The following is a 12,791-nucleotide window of genomic DNA, read 5'->3' on the forward strand; positions in this document are numbered from 1 at the left end:
TAAGCTCAGAAGAGACACTTCCATTATTTTCGTATTTCAAAGCAACAAACAACGAAATTGGAGCGCCGAGGGCAGTAGATAACCTTGACGTATAAGGGGCAGATAAAATGTTATGCCTTCACTTGATAAGCCAAGGTAATGATATGCCTCAGGGGACTGTTCAACATAGAGGCTGATTAGCGATCAGTGTTATAATTAAGAGTAGCTTTGACACAGGCAGTGTTCCAGAAAACCCTCTCAGCGTGTCCCCACCCTCTGCCAGTGTCCATTCATTCATTCGTTCCCCATGCTGCTCTCTTCTGGAGGACCCTTGAGACCGTTTCACAAGGCTGTTTATGGCACCGTCCCATTATCTAACAACAAAAGGCGGCAGGGCCACACAAGCCCCTCGCCAGCTGCGTGGAGCGCCTTGGCGCGAGCTTCCGACACGATAAAGAGCAACTGGAGTTTAAACAAAAAAAGTTACACCATATTTGCTCAGACTAACTATGATGAAAGGCAATGAAGACGAGGGCTCCTCATATAGGTATCAATATAAATATTACTGGAAGGTCAATTAATATGTAAATGAACTCCTCCATTTAATTAGCTATTTAACTATTTTCCAAGGCATGGACATATTAAATCATGCTTAAAGACCCCTCTAACTAGCCTCTTGACAATAGTGTGAGGGAGTCACAGGCTCATAAACCACCGGCTTGACCTATAAAGAGCCCCGAGTCTGCTAATTCCATCTCGGGCTAATTTTATTACTTGCATAAAATAACCATAGTGCTGCTTTGTGGCTGTAAAGAGGATATGGGTGATAAAACTAGCTGGGGAAAGCATCTGAAAATCTCCTCTTTACTAGTGTCCTCATTTATTATTCTATTATTCTTTGCCAGGTACCGAGCCCATGTGAAAGACAAATGACCTTATTATATTAAATAATTTGTGAGGATATTAACAGTTAATCACACATAAACATCATTTAAAAGGTATTGATTTTGCCACACTCTCAACAGCTTGTAAAATTTATGTCCAATAACAAGATAATAGATAATCAGCGAGACCGGGTCAGTCATGTAGGGGACGAGGTAAAGGTGAGTCCATGTACCTGCGGTGACCTCTGTCCGTGACCTCACGTGTACCTCTATAGCGGTAAACAAATGCACAGCCTTGCTGGTTTTATGTCTTGGAACTCACTCTTATTTCTCTGTGTTTAGCGCTGCGGATTTTGATTTTGTGATATTTATGTACATTCATATTGGGTGTGTGGGCCTATATTTGCTAGGAAGTGCTGTTGAGAGATCATCCTCTTCACAATAATGCATTAACAGCAGGTAGCAGCAGAGGACACAACCAGAGATGCAAATCTGTCTTGTGTCCCTTTGGGGCTGACGCTGAATAGAGAGAGAATGCAGGTTTGCCGCTGGTCTCAGAAGTTAATCTTGGTGTGGAAATGCACTAGACTCTACCTGAGGAGGTATCAAGAATGATGCACATAGAAAATAGACTATTTGCTATACTGCATTGTAATTTCATTCCTTTTAACTGTGTGTGTGAGATTTTTGGTTTCATTTTTCATTTTAATATAGTTCAAGGCAATATATAATATGGTAAATTCTTTTCTTTGTAATAGTTATATTGAATTAAACAATTTGTAGCATAATGTTCCTTTTCATTGGCCTCAGTGTGAAGCCAGGTTCTACCTGCAGTGTGTATGTGTATGCGTGTGTGTGTGCGAGGCTGACACTGGTCTGGCTGATTGATTATGACAGCGCTATCTTTTATTAGCCTTGTAGTTCTTATTAAAATTCTATCTTACCAGGGAAATACTGGAGCTTTGGCTAGATTAATCCAGCAGATTTATTATTTTAGCACATATAGATTGAAGTAATTAAAGCAGACACCCTGCCTTTGACAGTTATGTTGAATAAGGTGCTGGATTCCATTTGGGTGTGCTGTCAGTCTTTCAAAAATAGCTTTTCAAATGTCAAAGGTTTTTTTTTCTTTGTATGTAAGACACATAATATACATACTATATGCATAATTATGTGTACATGTTTACCATTGTATTATTGCTTCTTAATACTATATATATATATATATATATATATATATATATATATATATATATATATATATATATATATAAAGTGAAGTGAAATGAAGTGAAAGTAAAATATATATTCAAAATCATGATACACTATCTAATTTGGGTTAGCAAGTTGGTAAGTTTTTTTTTAATTAAGCAGCAGAAACTGTTTTTATAATTGTCAATAATAATAACAATAATAATTCATCACCAATACTGATAATAATTAAGCATAAAATCTTGAAATTAGATATTAATAAATAATAATAATAATAGGGTAATAATAAAATATTTTCCATTACAAAAATAAATTACATTTAAAATATTCAAGTACAAAACTGTGTGATAATATTGTAATATTTTTTCACAATATCAGTGATTTAATGTTTTTTGATCAAATCAAAGAAATCCAGCCTTAGTGAGAATAAAGTACTTCTGTCAAAAACATTTAAAAATATGAATGATTCTGATTTTTTCAATGGTAGGGTGTATGTCACCTAAAATGTAATTATATAATATAATATTAAAATAATATATAAACACAATAATATATAAACACCATAATTTAGTTATTATTATTTTAATTATATTGTTAAGATAATAGTATATTGTTAGAAGTATCAGATTAATATCATTCCCATTCAGGAAAAAAAATAAAAAGGCATTATTTTGACTATACTATGATATATAAAATATATATAAAATACTTTCAAAGATGAACATCAGCAGAAATATTGGTGGAGGTTAGCAGACAGTGTAATTCTGTACACTTCTTCTATCAACAATGAGGAGGTTTTACAATCTTCTCAGGGCAGTGAACAGAAACTGGGCTAAATGAATTTGGAATTCACAGGGTTTGTTACAAGCTGGCCATAAAAATGAAATTTAATGAAATCATTTCAATATACTCTACAATGGCACGAAAGCACACTATTACATCAACATAAATGGCACCTTTTTCTTTCCTTTAATTCATTTAAATTAAAACTAGAATTGAAGTTCCTAAACACAGGGCTCTCATTTTATGCGTGCATAGGGCTTAAGCGCCTATCAATCTATTTTGAATGCGGTCTGTTTTCTACACACAGCCAGCCGATCTGCTCTCAAATTTCCAGTTTTTATGCCAGGCAAAAGACAGGCCTGCTGAAGCCGTCTGTGGCAATTTTAGGGCTCGGACGAGTGTGAAGATGGCAAGTCTTTCTCTGCTCAGAGGCTGTGACCATCGCCAGAGCCCAGGAATCAATTCCTTCTGTTTACAGACCATTTCACAGCCCTTTACCTGCAACATCACTTGTGTCAGGCCCATAAATAGCCTTGGATATATAATGGTTGGATTAGCATAATGGTTTGAGCCGCAGCCTCTTGCCAGCAAAAAAGGAAATGTCAACACGTCCCCCTCTCTGCGAAAGCAATTAGAGGCCCATTATACGGCCTCACTGGAAACATCATCAAGGTTAAAGACAAGTCCAACACCCCTCTGACCGCTCTTTTATTCCAGTCTCTGATAGATGAGCCATAGAAACTGAAATGTTGGTAAACAGTGGCTTGGAGTGCTCTCTTTAAGATCAGCCCTAATCAGCCCAAGCACTCAGTATTAGAGCGCTTGTGTTTGTGTGTGCATGGATGGGTGCATTGCGAGCGTTGGGTGGAAATGTGAGTATTTCCTTAACTACAGCCCAGGCTAGCCTAGGGATGCTGAATGTACAGAGAGGGTAACAGATGAAAGTAAGGACAGAGGGAGTGGAACGAGCTCATCATGTTGTTAGTCCTGATAAAAAGGCTAACGGGGCAACACTTCCACCTCATTGGATCTCAGTGCTGAATGTGAATTTTTTAGATGGTTTGCAATGATGATTACGTTCCACTGGACCACGTCATCTATATGTATAATAGCGTGTTTCACATGTCATGGAAAGCACTTAGATTTTTCCTGCTCAGAAACACACACACACACACATATATATATGTGAATATATATAAAAGAAAAAAAATATATATATATATATTTATTTTTTTTTTTTCTGTAAATAATTGTCATTTGTGCAACTTGGACACTGCACAGGGTTACTGTACTCTGTATTATTATATACTTAATTCATATTACATATTAAACATTATAATATAAAATCACTAAATTAACAAAAATATTTTTATTCTATTTTTAGGACATTTGTGCATTGTTTAGCTTGGCTTATTATAATTGTTCATTGAATTTCTCATTAATAAACAGATTAATTTTGAATACAATTAATTGTATTTTGTTTTAAGAAAAAGTAGCATTGCCTTGCATAACTTTATGCAATTGTTTATTGTATTTCTTACTAATATGCGGTCGGTTAATAGTTTCTGAAATAAATATGGGTAACCTGTTTACACACTATCATAATATTACTGTACTTACTGTGAAGAAAACAGAAGAAAAGTCAGCCCTTGTGGAAATGTAAGGATAACATTGAAAAAATGTGCTAACCTTTCATTTTTCTTTCCTTTGTAATTTGTGGAACAGTTTATAACCGAGCTGGCGAGGAAGAGTTAAGAATCAAAAGGCCTTGTAAGTATTGCCACAAAACTGCAAAGGCAAGCAAGGCCATAGAGCAATGGTTCATGACCACCTATCATTCTGTAGGTGTGTGTGAGTGTGTGGTCAGCTTAGGGTGCTGCATTTAGCAACCTAAAGGTCACGGCCTTCAACACTAAGAGAAAATAAAACTCAGCTGCACTGACCAAAGTTACGAAGAGGAAAAGCGCACAAATCATAATGCACAGGCCTAAATCGTTTTGGATGTATTGCCTGTGAGCCAAACTGCAATCTTTAGACCTATACTGTTCCTCTCATAATTTATGTAAGCAAAACTTGTGTCAGCTTTCTTAAAAGAATAGTTCACCTCAAAATGAAAATTCTTCCATTTAATTTAAAAGTGATAATATTGTTACTGTTAACTAATATACTAATTAACTAAACTATATATATATATATATATATGCAGTCAATTGAAATAAAATATTAGATAAACTTAAGAAACTTGAATGCAATTTAGAAATGCCTTGACAACTAACTCAAATGAAACTGAAGTACTAAGGTGGCACATTTAAAAATAAAAATAAATTAAAAAAATGTATACCAAACTAAATAACAAAATGAAAACTTAAACTAAAATTAAAATGAAATCTGAAAACAAAAAAATGAAGGATACAATTAATTCGAAATATTAATAACTACTAAGTAGAAAAGTGGCCGTCCTTCACTATCATTATATGTAAAAACCAACTTTGGCATTCTTCTAAATATCTCATTTAGTGTTTTATGGAAGAAAGGAAGTTTCTTCAGCTTTGGAACAACATGAGGGTGAATAAATATTAACATAAAATTATGTTTTGGGGTGAACTATCCTTAAACTGAACTAGCCCTCTCTAATAACATTAATAAGTTGTATTAATAGTTAACAATAATCATTTTGGATGGAAAAGACAAATCCATATTTCTTATTTGTATTTAGTATAAACTTTAGAATAAATTTTCTTAAGCATTTTGTCTTTTCTCTAGATCACACTAGTCACATTTGTGTTATGATCCCAGTTCCTTCACCACTGTTTTACCACCATCCCACTGGTAATCCATTATTACAAAACAGGTGTGGTTATGTCACACGGAGCAAGATGATAAGTCACCAGGCTGTGCAGAATTGATTAGGGTCTTGGAGACTTAGCTAAAGAGGATGCGGGGGTGAGTGATTGTGTTTTACAGAGAACATTATCAGTCCCTCAGTGGCATTAGAGTCCTGTCCACACATACAGATACACACAGACCACTAAGTCACTAACTGACTTAGTCCAAGTACATCCAATCTTAAAGCCAAATTGTAGACTGAGACGTAAACGCTTCTTGTCTGTTAAGGACATTTTTCATTTCTATTCTTGACCACATTTGCAATTGCTATCTCTTACAAACCCATTGAGGAGAAAATGACACACTGTTATGTCCCATGTCTTTCTCTCAGCTTCATAAGAGAAATACATCTCCTTTCTTCCCAGAGTGTGTGTCTGTTTTTAATCTTGTTCACCTGTTCTTTTATCAGCAAAGATGAAATAGGAAAGGATGACTTTGTCAAAGAGGCTGCACCGAGCATTGACTGAGCACGGCATGCCGAGAGCACCAAGATGGATAAATCTGTCCATCGGGAGAATTTAAATAACTTTTACAGTTTTATCAGGGTCTATTTGTTAGGCAGGAGATTTATGGTCAGCCTGTGAGGGCGTCCGTGTTTCTGATCTGCCTTGTCTGGAGATTAAATCTGGATCAGCCCGAGGAGAGACCAGCTTGACTGTCACAATCCACAATTGGAGATGATCTTATCTCTTTAAAAATTGCCTCGAGTCGACGGCGGGGATGAGCAAGAGCTATTTCTCTCTCTCTCTCTCTCTCTCTCTCTCTCCGTCCGCCGTATGTACGCCATCTTGATTTAACCCTCCCTGAACGCATAAACTCCATGTAATCGCAACTGATTCCCTGCACTGATAACACTCACGTAAAGCCTCTCCCAACAGCCAGGTGCAAACTGAGGCTCGGGCCCGCCTAACAAGGAATTAAATATTTTTTCATGCCACTGCCCCCACTTTAATTGATTGATGCTAAAAGTTTAAATAATAAAAAGCTAGCAGGTGATCAGAGGCAATCCTGGACACGTCCTCTGAGGGGAACAGGCTGGATCGAAAGTGACAGCTTACATTTTCGGCCTGAGATGGTTCTGTCATCTCAGGGGCTGGATGCGCAGGTCTGAAACACACATGTACTGTGAATCAGGGAATCAATAGAACACTTAATGAACAATTAGGAGAACAGCTGTAGACCTGTCAAAGACCCATCTGTACAAAGCTGGGAGAGAGAGAGGATTTCTGGTGAGGAGGAAGGTCCAAAAGAATAAGATTATTGCACATGTATACCCGTATCATTACATTTAACATGCTTATTTGAATTTTTTGAACTAGATGGTATTTAGGTGGTTAAAGCTAATAACGCTAATAATTATAAATTTGCCAAAAATCTAGTGGCTAATGAAAAATAACAAATGATCTCACATTATTATATCGACTTTTGCTTTAACCTTAGCCTTTACCTTTAGCCTATAGGAGGCTAGAGCTGTTAAAGCTTATTTATTTGAATTTATTTATTTAGTTATTTATTTTAATCCATTAATTTCCCCAAAATATGGTGCCTAATTGAAGAAATCAGATTATTTTCAGTGTTCAAATGCCACTGAAGCAACTTTTGCTTTAACATAATCGATCAGTTTATGGATTTGCACAAATCTGATGCCTAAGAAAACGGTTTGTTTTCCTACATTTACCATAAGGCCAAAAAACATGGTTACTACACTTTTACTAAACTAAACCATTATTAATTTTTTTAAGGGTAGTAGATAGTATACAGAAGCCTAAAGCCAATAAACCTAATAAATGTAATCCATCAATTTGCCCAAAATTGGGTGCCAAATTGATCAAAACAGTTTGTCTTCAGTGTTCAGTTGCTTTAGCCTATACTAAATTAGCCTTTAGCTTTAGCCTACCCTGTTGAAAAAGAAAAGAAAAAGAAATGACCAGTCTCACCAGCTAAAGAAGTGGTTAAAAAAAAAAAACCCTGCAAACTAGCTATGAGCAGTGGAAGACCAATTAAAACCAGTCTACAATCTTAGGCTGGTTTCAGCTGTTTTTTCATCAGGCTATTGTAGTATCATAGGAGGCTAAAGCTAATGAAGCCTAGTTTTATAGGTAAAAGGTAATAGGTAAATACTAGTTCTAGTAGTTCTAAATCAAACATTTCTCAAAGAAAGGATCACATACAGTCTCTCAGCCACAATACTGAATTAATATCACCCGTCTTTATTTTTTTCTGTCTTGACTCTCAAGCTATTCATGATGCATAGAGATATATTCCCCAAAGCTGACACACACTGTAAATGATGGGGATGAAGTGAGCCTCTTTGTCCACTTGTTAACAGGAAATGTTGACCTTACATGCCAGTCAAAGGAAAAAATAGTCGACACACAAAAACACACACTAGTATGCATGCATTGTCGACACGCAAAAACATTTCTGTTAGATCGCTTCAGCCTTCATTTGCCTCCTCAGACATTATGGATTACTGATCTATGACTGACAGATATTATGCTTAACTAAGCACAAGTATCTGTACCAGGGGAAAGGCAGATTATAATTGACCTTGGACACCCTCGGTCGTGCTTTATTAAAACTTCATTTAAAGAAGACAAAACCTTGGTGAGGCAAGGAGCCACAGCCATAATGGATTAGATGGAAATCCATTATGCATCGCACACAAGAAAAAGTAAGGACGGAGACCTGCTTTAAAAATATATTTTTAGTACAGAAAATTAATGCCCCCACACAGGGCCACTGAATCATTTTAAATGGCCTTTTTTAGTATATAGGTATATGTGTTGAGAAGGCCAATATTTCAGCAGCACAGACTAATGGATCATTAATAGATAAATGTTTTTTGGCTTTTTTCCTTTTCGTTGTAGAATGCTATTTTAGTCCCCTTTGTGAATAAGCAAAGGGTATTTTGCATAACATAGTGTGCTCATCTTGTATTTATATTCAGATATATAAAGTTTGTTGATGTTTCTTTGTTGTAATTTATATTTTAATTAAATGACAAGACACTCAAGTTTATTTTAATGCATACAATCACTGGACTATGTTCACAATATACAGCCTACCACAGTTTCTTCTGGTCCTTGGATTTGATTGGCTGAGCAATGTTACAAGAATTCTGATATTTAATTCAAAACATCATAGTGTTACTGTCTAGTGGTGGAGATTCTTCAGTGATCCTTTTCTGTAGGTTATCCTGTTATGACAGTAGGGGGCATCTTTTGGTGCTTCACGAATCATCGAATAATTAATTGCAATCATCGATTCGTTCAGAAAAATCTAACTGCACTCAGGCATCTGATACTGCTTTGACTTTGTTTGGAACTTTTGTTTTTGTTTTGGTGGAGGAAAAATAGAACTGAAATTGAAAATATTGTTTCAAAATGTAAGGTCCTCAATAGCAACTTCTTGTTTATTGAAATGTTGCATACATTCTGCAGTCTTAATATCTGCATGTCAGATTTCCTTAAAATTTGGACCAATAACAATTTGGAATTTGGAACAATGTTTATTTGATGTTGATCAAAATGGTTACTTCATTATAAAGAATTATCGTTTTAATTAATTATATTAAATTAAGCAAATTCATTAATTGCCATTTTATACAAGATGTAAACAAAGGTTAATAGTTGCTTCTGTGCCTATGGTTATTAACTCCCTTTTTTTTTTACATAAAGATGTAACAAGACAGTAGCAACCCTGATTCTTCAAAAAATCTTGTTGTGGTTTATTCAAATAAATTTTTTGTCCAGTTTTTTTTTATATTTTGTTGTTTTAGCTAATTTCAGTGTTTGTTTTGTCCTGTTTATTTGAATTTTTATGTAATCTTGAGGCCCCATAGTGGATAATTACCGCTCTGTGGCTCATACATCCAGGTTTTTCTAGACAGTAGGAACCCTGTTTCTTCAAAGAATCGAAAATGTTTATGTTTACAGTCATGGGCAGCGCTTTAAATTTATAGGCTAAAAGAACAATATAACATTATATCTCTCCAGTTTCCCTTTATTGCAGAGGTTTCATTGTGACATCAAGTGGACGTTTTAGGGGAGCCACTGATTAAGTTTATTCACTGTTGCAATTACTGTCATATCCCTATTAATTAATGGCAGAGTTTTACAGTGTCTTGTTTCCTTATGGAGCCTGAAGTAATGAGACAAGCAACATGATTTCATCTGTTCACCTGGGAAAAGAATTTCAGTGCTAACTCTGACTAAAATGCGCAGATAGTACACCTTGGATATGTTTTTTTATGACTGCAAAGAAACACTGGATGACAAAAGCGTGTCTGTAAGATAGATGTTGTGCCTCTCTGTGGTGTAAAGTGTCTCCCCTCATTGGAATGAATGTCTGTGTGTGCATTAGCGATACAACCCCCTCCAAAGCCTCCATCTCAACTGTGGAGCACACATAGCTGACTCGACAGGCCTAACAACAGGCAATATCCCCTGCTTTCAAGCCTTTGGTCCCACCAGCTCTGGATGGGTTTGGTTAGTAAATCGTGACAGGGGGTCGACCATGCCTGAGAGGAGAGGGGAATGAGGAAACAAGTGTTTGCTCCGTATAACCCAAGAGATGTAGACCCTGTGATAGCCTGTCACCTGAAAGGCGTATGAAAACAGGCACACACATCTGTTATCCAAATGTTAACTCCGGGCACCTCGTGTTGTCACGGCTGAAAGGGAACAAGGTTTTGGCTGGCTTAAGACTGTCCTCGGGGCAGGCTTGGGTCCTTACTAAGGGGAAATGATATAGTAGTGGGAAAAGGCAAAAGCAAAAGCAAAGCAAAATAAAATAAAATAAAATAAAATAAAATAAAATAAAATAAAATAAAATAAAATAAAATAAAATAAAATAAAATAAAATAAAATAAAATAAATCTGTCATTGCAAACTTGTATGACTTTCTCACCTGTGTTCTGAGAAACATAGAAGATCATATTTTGAAAAATATCTTAGTGGTTTTGTCCATACATGCTAGAAATATAAGTGTTGTCATTTTACTGCTGTTTTGTAAAATGTGACCCTGGACCACAAAACCTATAAATCATAAATCTATACATCATAAATAAATATGCTTTTGATTGACATATGGTTTGTTAGGATAGGGCAATATTTGGCCATGATACAACTATTTAAAAATCTTGAATCTAAGGGTGCAAAAAAACGAAATATTGAGAAAATTGTCTTTAAAGTTGTCCAAATTAAGTTCTTATGCATATTTCATATCAGAAATAAAGTTTTCATATATTTACAGTAGGAAATTTACTAAGTATCTTCATGAAACATGATCTTTACTTAATATCCTAATGATTTTTGCCATAAAAGTGTTAAAATGTGTTGTGGTACTCTCCTGAACATGCCTCGAATTCTGACATAAAAGAGAATATATTGTTGAATAAAGACTTTATTTTTGTTTTCTTTGTGCACAGAAAGTTTTTCGTAGTTGTATAAAATAAAAAAAATAAAGTTAAACTCCAGCTTTAAAATTTGCATTACTGCAAGAACAGTTCACATCTTTTTTCTTTTTTAACTATTTTAATTCTAGATGAAAGTCATTGGCATTTACTGTGTGAACAAACACACACTTGAAACTTAAAAAAAAAAAAAAAAAAAATCTTGTCAGAAATGAGGTTGAGTAAATGACAGATTTTACATTTTCAGTTGAACTATACCTTTAAGAAATCCACTTGGTCCTGGAAAACTATGTTTTGAAGGAACTGTGCACATATATAGGCAGACCTACACAGTAGTACATATGAGCAGATCTACTTTAACTACAATACTATAATATCAGGATGAAATGTAATGTACCTGTTTGAAATTTCCCAGGATTCCAAAATTCTAGAAGGGGAATAAACCAAACAGCAGAGCGCCTGGTGCAAGACGCCCAAACCTGCTGCCACCTCACCTCAACACTTCTCTACTTAAAGACATTTGTGCTTGTCTGCCAGTGTAAATTTACACATGGAAGTACATGTTTAATCCATCAATACTGCGTGTGCAATGGTCACATGGGTTTGTTGTGGCACACCAGTCAAGTTACAGTAAAACTGTAAAAAGATTAGCTCTAGTAATCTAATCTAATCTATCTATCTCCAACACGTCTTTGTTAAGACAAGCTTAGTAAAACCTCACAGATGAATTTCTTTGCATTTAAATTATTTGAATTCACATTAAATTATTTGGAATTCAGCATTTTTCCTTATTTTTGCATACTTTCCTCGACTTGGTATGTTTGAATGCAGTTAATGTCTGTCCATTTCCAACTAAAGGAAATAATCGAGTGCATGGCCGAAATGATCTTGGGCTTCCCCAAGAGATGGTCTTAGAAACGAAAAGAATGACATTAAGGAATAAACGGTATAAACACTGAACTGATTGTTGATAATCCATTCAGCATGGATGGCTGCGCTTTCTCCATTACAGCCTGCAGCAAAAACCTTATGTCATATCCTATCTTGTCAAAATGCATATCAAGAAGAGAGAGGAGAGAAGAGAGAAAACTTTATTCAGTCCAAATTGCCCGCAGAACGAAGCCTCTCACAGAATGCCGCTTCTTTCATCTGTGGAATTCGCTCGCCGGAGCAGATTAGATTTTAAAGCATCTGCCGGAATCAATGCCTCTATTGGCATCTGTGCTATAACAGAGCGCCGAGGTCTGGTATGGTGCCGTAACCGCTGCTGGGTTACAGTGTTCCTCCCCCGGAGAGCATGACTCATTAATCAAATATTCATACAGGCAGCATCGTAAATACAGCTAGAACACAAAGTCTCCTCAAAGCGACCAAGCCTCCCAGCACAAGTGCCTTTTCATGTTACACTGACGGAAAGGTCGGCACGTTGCCTCACCCCTAATGTCCCAAACTTCCTTTTTTCCCTCTCTCTCCTCCATGCCTTGTTTCCTAAATACAGCCCAGTATGAATTTACTGATCCCAGACACTGGAAAACACTATGAGACGATGGGGTTATTGTGCTCCGCTGCTTCGGTCTTCACGACATGCAGTGGTGAGACAAGCAGTGACTTATTCTGTTCGGTCCCACAGA

This window comes from Carassius auratus, chromosome 6 (assembly GCF_003368295.1).
Source record: "Carassius auratus strain Wakin chromosome 6, ASM336829v1, whole genome shotgun sequence".
Taxonomy (NCBI): Eukaryota; Metazoa; Chordata; class Actinopteri; order Cypriniformes; family Cyprinidae; genus Carassius; species Carassius auratus.